An 8639-nucleotide genomic window follows, 5' to 3' on the forward strand; every position below is an offset into this window, starting at 1 on the left:
CACAAGATGGCGATTAAAATGTTTTGTTAAACTGTTGATATCTTTCGAGTCAAGAAACTCAAGAAATCAATAAAAAAGATTTAGATTGGCACTTCTATGTGTTGGATGCGATTGCCATATGACCATAGAAACCACATAATTTTTGACTTGCAGGGACGTCGCATCCAACACATAGAAGTGCCAATCTAAATCTTTTTTATTGATTTCTTGAGTTTCTTGATTTGATCATAAACCCATCGTGCCAAGCCTTGTTTAATTCATTAACTAATGGCTGTAGGAATGAGTTAGTAGGGGGTTCTTTCTTCATATCGGGTATGATACCAATCAAAGTAATATTTTCTCTTTTAAATCTTTCTTCTCTTGGTAGATTTATGAATGAAATATAGATTGCACCGACTGAATAATTAATTTGCTTAAATGGTTGAAACCAGTCCACATTTAACATTAATGCATAATTACCTTCTTGGGTCAAAAAGTCATGTTTTCTACCGTTGAAATCTTTCCAGATATTTCCATCATAAACATCTAGCATCATACTATCTTGAGTATGTCTTTTCCTCCACATTTCACATTTATCCTCAAAATGTTCACAATTAACCAAGATTTCAAGTGAGGACTTTAGTGTTTTATAACAATATACTTTATATGGCACAAAATTTGGAGAATCTGTTTCAGATATGTCTTTTAGAAGTGGTTCATTACAGGGTCTACGCATATATGCCAGTTTGTGATTTGGAAAACAAATGTGGTTGCAAAGTTTTGATTGCTTTTTACCTTCAATATTTAAAACACAGTCTTCAAGAATGTACAACTTATAACACTTTTTACACACAACATACCTTAAAAATTGAATTTTTTTACTGTCTATATACTTTGACATTGCATAAACATTTTTGGGGAAAACTCTGACTAAAGTTTCAAGTCTGAGTGAATATTTGCAAAAAAACTGAAAAACTGTTGAAAATAGTTTTAACAATGACTCAACTGCAGCATCTGATATGAAATATACAGACTGCCAAAGAATCAAAATTGTACATATAAACTGCGTCAAAAAGTTACTACACTCATCAACAGACACAACATCATTTTCTTCTTCGTCAGTGGAAGATAAAACAATTGAGTCGTATTCACTACTATCAAAGCTTTCATCAGTCATCTCTAAGTTAATATAAAAAAAGGCTTTGGTATCATCATCATCTATATTATCACAGATTTTGTTAAACTGATCATGATGTGATCTTTTAGAAACATAATTTTCATAGGTAATGCTATTATTTTCACTTGGAAAATTCAAATTAGTATCACTGTCACTGGAATGTACTGGTAGTTGAACTTTTTCATTTTGAATTAATGTACTTTCCTCATGGTCAATTGATAGAAAATTGTTAAAGGTACAATTTGTGACATGGCGACAGTAATGTCTGTCTGAAAGCTCCAATTTACAATTGTTACAAACTTTACGAGGGCATTTTTGAGCAGATGCCATTTTTAGGATAACCAAAATATATAAAATCTTATTAATATATTCAAATCATCATTAACTGAAGAAAGTTCAATGTGACAATTATCTGCGATGGTCCTGGTGATCCGGTAATTTGTATTTGATGTAGTGATCTGCAAAGCAAAAGGAGAAACCTTATGTAAAAAAAAAGTTCATTTTAATAACCATCAGCATGATTTAGATAGTTTTATATAAATTTTATCTGCCGTTCAAATGAAAACTAAGTACTTAATAATAAGGAAAAATTAGCACTATTGGTCACCTCTCCAGATCTGCCAGGTTTGAGGATTAACACCTCTCCATGACAAGCTGGTATGAGGTTCACACACATGATTAATATATCAGATTTTAAATAAAGTATATTAATTTGATTATAAGTTTAATAAAACATTATCGAAAACTTAGTACTTATAAAGAAATAGTAAACACTATTGGTCACCTCTCCAAATCTGCCAGGTTAGAGGATTAACACCTCTCCATGACAAGCTGGTATGAGGATCACCTACATGTACATATCAAAAGCCCATATGTTTTACAGCTCATTTCAATAGCTATTTATAAATAAAAATTAAAATTGATCATGAAATCATGTTACTTTATTATTATTTGATATTAAAAGCCCATATAACCATTTCTGGAAGACAAAAACTATCATTATTCATATATCAGACTAGCATAGTGATTAAACACACTGCAGTGACAACTTTTCTATTAGTATACATGTATTTACCATCTTACCCCGTTAGCGACTTTCTCTGTCCTCAATAGCAGCTACTCTTTTCTTTAACATGGTGTACTCCATAAATCTTACATACAAGGGATCTGACGTAAACGTAATCAGGGGTCTGTTTTCTGTTGCCTTTGATTTTGTTACTATCGACGACGAGTCTGATGAATTTGAAGATGTCAATGATGGTGACAGGGAAGATCCTGAAGATGATGACTTGTACGGACAGGATGAGGCATTGCAACAATTATATTGTGATATGTAATATTTTTTTTTCATCTTCTGCTTCTCACGTCGTTTTTCTTCACGCTTCTTTTGCCTATACTTCTTTCTATTTTCAGCAATATGTTTGCCCATGTTCCTTAAAGAATAAAATTTACATGATATTATATTTTCAATTTTAGTGATATTAAACCTAATATAATTCACATGTGTAATAGATATGCCTTAGTAGTCTACGTGTGTACACACAACTGATATAGTAATACATTAAGGTGGTTTTTATTATGATAAAATAAATTTTGACATGGTCCCTGTATGCACAGGTTTGCGGGAGTTATCGCTCTTTGCGCAATCCCATGCGCAATTTTTGCAGTTAAGTTTTGGCGCCAGATATATGCAAGCTGTTCGGCGAGCAGCTCTACGTGTGTACACACAACTGATATAGTAATACATTAAGGAAAGAACCTAATCAAGCTATCCACACAGCAATCAAATGATAAATCATAGTTACATGTATACATAAACATCTAAGAACAATTTGTATCACAGTAAATTAATTATAGCACTATTCATAACACAAACTGCTCCCCTTCAACCCCCCCCCCCTTATCCCCAGAAACACACACACTCACCATGCTCACATCATTTAATGACATTGTATTACTTATAATTCAGTCCTTCTAAAATTATTTTTAAAAATTACATTCTTTCATAAAATACAAATTACCTTTTAAAGTGAGGTAGGCATGATGAAAATCTCAGCAAAATTTAAATCCACAGATAAAATGGCATTAGCCTAGCTGGCTTTCAGATGATAGGGGTTTCAGCAGGGGGGGCCCTGCATACCAATGTTTCATCTCCAAATTTCCGGCCAAACCCTTTTTCTTGCGCGGGAATTTGATTGCGGGTAAAACCACATCAGAGATACATGTAGGAGGGGTAACTAGAATTACCGGAATACCCGCGATTTACCGAAATACCCGGTGAAAACACCGAAATACCCTTCAAAAACACCAAAATGCTTCATTTGAGCACAAATATTTAACATCATAGTTTGAATCTAAGTGTTTAAATATATTTCCCAAATTTTCAGTTTGATAATGTAAGTATTTTGACTTAAATAGCGATTTTTAACGTGTAGACATTGGGTCAAGAACGATAACTCTTGCATGAATTGCTTTCACTCGAATAGAGGTGTGACATTTTATTCCCCAGAATAAAATAACTAAGAATTAAAAATACAGTTCATCGGCTTTTATTATATAAATAGTGCCTGTTTGGGAGGGTAACAGTTGAAATTGACACCCCGAGAAAACCATTGTCAACCGACGCGAAGCGGAGGTTGACAATGGTTTTCGAGGGGTGTCAATTTCAACTGTTATCCTCCCAAACAGGCGCTATTTATTTTGTTATACTGAATGTCTTTTTTAAAATTTTTAAGAAAATTTTACTGCTTTTATATAGGAATAACGTGAATTCTACAGCGAGCCGTACGCGCATAATTTTCGCGCATGTAACATTTTTTAATGTTACCCGTTGCCACTCAGCGTTGCTAACGCTGAGGGTAATAGTAAATATTATTAACTGCGTCTTAACCAATCAGATTTCAGTATTTAACATGAAAGTATAACAATTTCTAATATCATATAATAATTTTACACGATTATACTATAAATATTACTGTTTCTACCATAATTGCTCCTTTCGCTTGCACACGCATATAACACAAGTTCAAGTATCATAATGAATATACATGTCATCAAAAATCCATATAGAGTGGAAGCAACTATAAAAATAGCAACTATTTTAAAGACGTAATTCCTATCAGAATTGCCCCTTTCTCTTGCACACGTACATAATACAAGTATCATAATAAATATACATGTCATCAAAAATCCATATAGAGTGGAAGCAAATATAAAAATAGCAACTATTGTAAAGACGTAAGTTCACATCATTTTAGAAAAAATATCAAAAATGAGTAAGCATGGTGGCAGAACAGGATGCATTGAAATAAGGAAAAGAAAGTTCAATGACTGGACATCACTCAAAAATAATTATTTAATGTACGACAGTCGATTCCTACCCATTAATTGGGCACCTCAACAATAAGGTACGGCGTTCGCACTGAAGTATCATTAAATAATTAAGATTTGTGTTTTTTAATTGTCTGGGTCCTTTCATTGACCTTCCTTTTCCTTTGACCTAATTTTTTCCCCAATGACCGTGGCTTGACAATGGTCGTAAGTCCGTCTGTTGATATCACAGTTTTTTTGTCTTTAGGCCTGAAACTACGCAAACGTTTGTAGTGTCGGTCCCGTTCGTCTGTTGTTTTTGAAGCCCATACTGTTTTAGACATTTGGAATTGCTGGTGAGAATCGGCCAGCCGAAACTGTCCGATCGACACCAGCGCCCGTCGCATGCCCTTGTACTGAGCCTCAATTAATGAGGTCAGTATGTCAGTCAAGTCAAGGAGAGGTTTTGACTTCCAGTCAATGGCCTGTTTGAGAACGTGGTTTAGGGATTCCGAATTATTATTTGTTCAAACATTTTCAATTAAACCTGAAGATAATGGTTTTTGAACTTTGTTTTTTAGATTTGGTTTGAGTTTCTTTTCAAAGTAATTTGAAAATTTTGTCGAATCCCTCAACCTCGTCTCAATCTCCTCTGACTTTACGTCAAAACAGATGGAATCGTCAGCTGTCATGAGGCCTTCGTCACCAAAAATCAAGTCTAAAATTGTCTGCCTGGACTCCTTGTCAATGCAATCATCCACAAGTTTTTGTTTGGTGTTTTGGTACAAATGCCGTTTACAAAGGATGTGGTTCGAATCAGGAAAGGCTTTTGTAATTGCATTGACAAGGGCCAGTTCTTCGTCCGACCCGATGACAAGTTTGGTAGTGTCGGTGTCCATGAGTTTTGTACGTAGGTGGTTAAAGAAAGTCGAATACGTATCAAAATCGCTGTTGTCGTGTATGAACAGAGGCCCCCAAAAAATTGGCGATTCCCCGGTATCATCCCTGACAACCGCGTTTTGTTTAAAGCATGTTGCGGTTACATGCATGTCGCACAAGTTGAATGTCTTGTCTACACCTAGAACGGACTGACCATTACAGCATATATTTTTAAGGTCTGTCATCTGTTCGTCAGTATAGAGAATTAGACAAGGGGCTTTACATTGGTCCCTAACGATGGACTTAACAATAGAATTGCCATTAGCAACTAGCTTGTCAATTTCCGCAATGTGATCCGCTATGTTCTTTCTACGAATTGTCTGTCCAGAGTCATTGCGTCTGTCCCGTTTTTTGTCATTTTGTTTTTTGTCATATACCTGCTGCATATTGCTAGGTCCGGACAGTTCGTCATGCTTTTTTTGAAGTTTGTTGAAAACGTCCAGAGGTTTGTGCTTTTGCAAGAGATCGGACATCTCCTGCATGACAGTCGACGGGGTACGCATATAGTCTCCTTTGCGTTTGGAATTGCCATGTGGACCCAAACCCGGAAATACTCCCAAATATTCGACAATTGCAATCTTAGAACCCCCCTCGTTTAACCATGAAACCCGTTTTTTGTAGGACGCATCCTTTTTTAGAGTTGTATGTAACTGGAGCAGAACATCCAACAGCATCAGTTTAGCTCTCAACATTTTACTTATATTTTAAAACCAAAAAATGTCTCAGCGCTGTGATTCTGACTCGAATGGCATTAATTTTTACGGGAAAAGCGTGGAAGAATCTGGTCCTTCGACGTCAACCTCAGCCAGTACTAGTCTGTATCGCCCGCCATCAAAACGCCAAAAGGGAACCGCTGGTTGACTTCGACTCCACTACAGAGGAAGAGCAAGAGGACGAGGTGGATTTTCAGGTAAACCTAACTTTAACATATTTGATATTTACCCGAACACACAGCTTACAAGATGTTGCTACTTTGTACAATATATTCGTGTTGGAAATGTGATGCTTCCCCGCGCCGCGCCGTGATTCAGTTTGTTCGAGGAATCTCGGGTTAATCAGATGTTTTTGCTGAAAGTTTATTTTCGAATTATATTTATGCATTGCAACAAATACAACCATCAGTTTTCTTGTAAGAACTAATTTTTAAAAGTAAACAAAGTATTTTCAAGACAAATCGCGTTCCAACTTGTACCTTTTACACCTTTTCTAGCTTTTAAAATACGAAAACAAACACTCGGAAAAAATAGTTGCGAGGTGTTCCGAATGTTTTATACTTTCACTTGTACTTTCAGACAACAGACCGAGGTCAGAACCATCAACACCAACTGAGTTAAATCACTCGAGGATCCGGACTAACAATGACACTCCAGTCCACAGTAAAGGTATGTGTGCTAACGTGTAGGCGCATAGGCGTCGGAACCGGGGGGGGGGGGGCTTAGCCCCCCCCCCCCCCACTTTTTTTGCAAAGTTATACCTAACCATTAGAAACATAGAATGATATAGGGTTCAGCCCCCCCCCCCCCCTCCCCCACGGATTAGGAATTTCATGATTTTGGGAAAAAAAATTTGGGTAAGTAAATTTTTTTTTGTGTTGGAAGTATAGGTATACCCCCCCCCCCCCCCCCCCCCCGGATTAGGATTTCCATGATTTTGGGAATTACTTTTTTCTCAAAATTTCTGAGGATTAGTCTAGCCCCCCCACTTTCAATTTGCTTCCGACGCCAGTGAGGCGTATATTCTATAATGCTTTATGTTACACTGCACAGTAACCGATTGGGGGGGGGGGGGTCCACTCTGTCATTATCAAATTATAAAAACATAAAATGTAAAGTAATCAAAGTACATGCTCTATGATACAAATCAAACATTAATGAACATTTAAGCGTGTTGGTTTTAATTTTAAGTTTTTACCAATATTAAGAAAGATATTATATCTCCCATAATCTGGTTGTTTTTATTTCAAATACAGCATTGAGAAGCATGCTTAAAACTGTGCTAGATCAACAAGCGGAGATCTTGGAGAGGCTGAAAAGAGTTGAAAAGAGAGAAGATGAAAGAGAAAGTAAAAAAGATGAGCAGATCTATGTACCCCCTAGTGTTCAGGTATGCATGTATATATCAATACATTTATAGGCTATACTTTTATGTACTTTTTGTTCATATCATATTTCCCAGCTAATAAAAATTAAATTAATTTTTAGTAAACTTATTTTTCTTCTGTAATTAAATTCACATTTACCCTGCAGATTGCTGTTAGAGATGGCTATGCAGATGGGGTGAAGAGCTAGCTAGGGGTTTCTCTTGGACCTTTGAGAGAAAAAAGTAAGTTCTCCTACAATGTTCCTGCATGATCGTATTCGAAGAAATCTCACATTTTATGTAACTTTTATGAATTATTACAGGCACTCACTGCCAGAGTTTCAATTTATTTATTCTGCATGCATGTAATGAGTTCAGTCAATCAATTTTTAAAACACAATTAAAATGTAAAAGTTGTTTACATGTTTTTTTTAACAGGCATTGTGAAAGTGAAAATGAGGCAATGTCCAACCACATCATGACATTTGTAAAAGGTTGGAACACAAATGTCCAAGAAAAGGTCATTCAGTGTAAGTTAAAATATATATATATCTATAAATATTAGAGAGGTTGAGATTTCAAACGTGTACGGGTACATGTACGTGAATTAGGGGAACCACCTAATATCTTCGTGAATTACGTCATCAGTTTTTGTGACGACATGGTTTTCTACACGTTCTCTAATCTTGTAGAGTGTCGTCTACACGTAAGTACAAATGTGTAGCTTTTTACAACAAATAAAATCTTTTTGATGAGTGAATGTATTCTTGTGATACATTTATAGATTTTTAAGCTTCATTTGCATGACTGTCACAATTGATAAGAAATTTACCATTTATTTGGAATTAACTAAATAAATTCATGTCACAAAACTGCGTCGATTTACGTACACATTTATATCCTACAAGTTAAGAAATCTCAACTGATAAATTACAAAAACGTGTACGTGTACGTGTAGTTTTAACACACGTACGCATACCCATACACGTACGTTTTAAATCTCACTGCAGTTTAATTATGCTAATATATAATTTCACTGCAGTTTATTTCTGTTAAGAATTACGATTGTGAAAAATTGAGGTGTGTGTGTAAACATGTGTTTAACTTTAACATACAAATGAAAACAATTTTTTAATACTTAACTAGGTGACTAAAA

General features: G+C 35.4%; 2 long non-coding RNA genes across 2 annotated transcripts; one reads left to right on the top strand and one right to left on the bottom strand.

Annotated features, from left to right (window-relative positions):
* Positions 1–1212: 1212 nt before the first annotated feature.
* Positions 1213–3278, bottom strand: LOC128170145 (uncharacterized). The gene is made up of 3 exons (XR_008241688.1): positions 3178–3278; positions 2240–2589; positions 1213–1614 (listed from the first exon to the last, which is right to left on the bottom strand). It is a non-coding gene; the product is annotated as an uncharacterized LOC128170145 (long non-coding RNA).
* Positions 3279–6695: 3417 nt separating this feature from the next.
* Positions 6696–8010, top strand: LOC128170146 (uncharacterized). The gene is made up of 3 exons (XR_008241689.1): positions 6696–6786; positions 7374–7507; positions 7922–8010. It is a non-coding gene; the product is annotated as an uncharacterized LOC128170146 (long non-coding RNA).
* Positions 8011–8639: the final 629 nt, after the last annotated feature.

Source organism: Crassostrea angulata, unplaced genomic scaffold, assembly GCF_025612915.1.
Source record: "Crassostrea angulata isolate pt1a10 unplaced genomic scaffold, ASM2561291v2 HiC_scaffold_342, whole genome shotgun sequence".
NCBI classification, from domain to species: Eukaryota; Metazoa; Mollusca; class Bivalvia; order Ostreida; family Ostreidae; genus Magallana; species Magallana angulata.